Source organism: Lepisosteus oculatus, chromosome 14, assembly GCF_040954835.1.
Source record: "Lepisosteus oculatus isolate fLepOcu1 chromosome 14, fLepOcu1.hap2, whole genome shotgun sequence".
Classification (NCBI taxonomy): domain Eukaryota; kingdom Metazoa; phylum Chordata; class Actinopteri; order Semionotiformes; family Lepisosteidae; genus Lepisosteus; species Lepisosteus oculatus.
The window spans coordinates 14272951-14274421 of record NC_090709.1 but is presented as its reverse complement, the minus strand read 5'-3'; the positions used below and the strand labels follow the sequence as shown (position 1 = coordinate 14274421).

Sequence of the window (1471 nt, the reverse complement as noted above, 5' to 3'; positions counted from 1 at the left end):
AATGTAACTAGATTTTATTGGATTTTAGGAAATGTATTTTTGCGCATTTCTCTATACGATCAGAATACCTTCCTGTTTTCACCGTTTATTGTTTCTGCCTATGATATCTCGGAAAGAAAGACCCAGTATCTGTTCACCGAAATAATTCAGGAGTTTGCAGTGGTTTGAGAGGAGTGTATGAAGGTAATGAAGGAGGGAGGACACGCGCATTCTGCACGGGGAGCGCAGAGCAATGAGTCGGGCCTGCAGCTCTCCGAGTCTTTTCTTATACAACCTCGCGGAGTCCGGACACAGCGTCTCCAGCCAGTGTTGAAGGTTTACAGTTCAGAAAACGGCTGTCTCGAGCAGAAACTGATCTTCCTGCTTTACTTAAGGTTTGGTTATTGTGGGGGTTTAGCGCTTGTATCTCTCTTCTCTTACTAAACACTAACTACTGTAAAGTATATAAATAGAAGCTAAAATGCAGCTAAAATACTTCAGTAAGGCCGTGCAGATAGGAAAGTTTAATAAAAATGTTTTATGATCTATGTTCTAGTTGCCCATATATTTTTAACTCTCTGTTCGAGCTCTGATTTAATCCTCTCGGCTCCTGCCGCTGTCACTGGGAGAGTGGCTGCATTCCGTAGGGCTACAGGCTGATTTCACAATGCCACATTTAATGAAATACAGGGGAAACCGCAAGGAAAACAATATGTTTTAATACATCTTCTTCTGGATTTATATTTCGGTCTTTCACCTTTGAATGCATACCTTGACCGTAAATCTTTACTCGATTACAGGCACCCCAAACAGTTCTTAAGGGAGAAATCGAAGCCTATTTGACTTTCTGCTAATCACATTGAAATGTTCACGAAGCATTTCCCTGCCCATCATGTGCCCGCAAGCCGGTTTCTCCGTTTTCTTCTTTCTGTCGTTGTCAGCGAGCACAAGAAGACAGGAGAGGGAAAAGCTGTCAGGAGTGGGATTTGAACCCACGCCTCTATTCAGAGACCAGAACACCCAAGCAATGGAAAGACAGGAGTCCTTGAGTCTGGCGCCTTAGACCACTCGGCCATCCTGACAAGGCACGCAAGATGGTGTGTTAAAAGCACCAGTAGTTCACAAAACTGAGAAATGCTTTGCTGGAGAAGCGCCACGTTGCCTAATGTTGCCTAAACGGATCACAGAAATCAAATATTCGGATCGATTTAGAGTGTGCTTTACAGCCTTTGTGTAATATTTTAAATTGTTTTAAAAAAGTGTGTACTGTGTACTACGTTTAGGACTAGTTAGTGTGGTAGAATATGGAGATCATCTCCAGCTCTGAGCTCAACTGCAACAACAAGTCGTGCTGAACAAAGTCAGAGTTCAGCTGAACCTTTGCTCAGTGTGGTGCTCAGGACTCAGGAGTATTGTTGTGGTTCTAATTAGCACGAACTGCAGGGGCTCTGAATCAGAACATTTCAATTTATCTGTTCAGTAAGTTAAAATG

The 1471-nt window shown here is 42.8% G+C and overlaps 1 non-coding gene across 1 annotated transcript; it reads right to left on the bottom strand.

Moving 5' to 3' along the window:
- Nucleotides 1–950: 950 nt before the first annotated feature.
- Nucleotides 951–1061, bottom strand: trnal-caa (transfer RNA leucine (anticodon CAA)). The gene is made up of 2 exons: nucleotides 1024–1061; nucleotides 951–996 (listed from the first exon to the last, which is right to left on the bottom strand). It is a non-coding gene; the product is annotated as a tRNA-Leu (tRNA).
- Nucleotides 1062–1471: the final 410 nt, after the last annotated feature.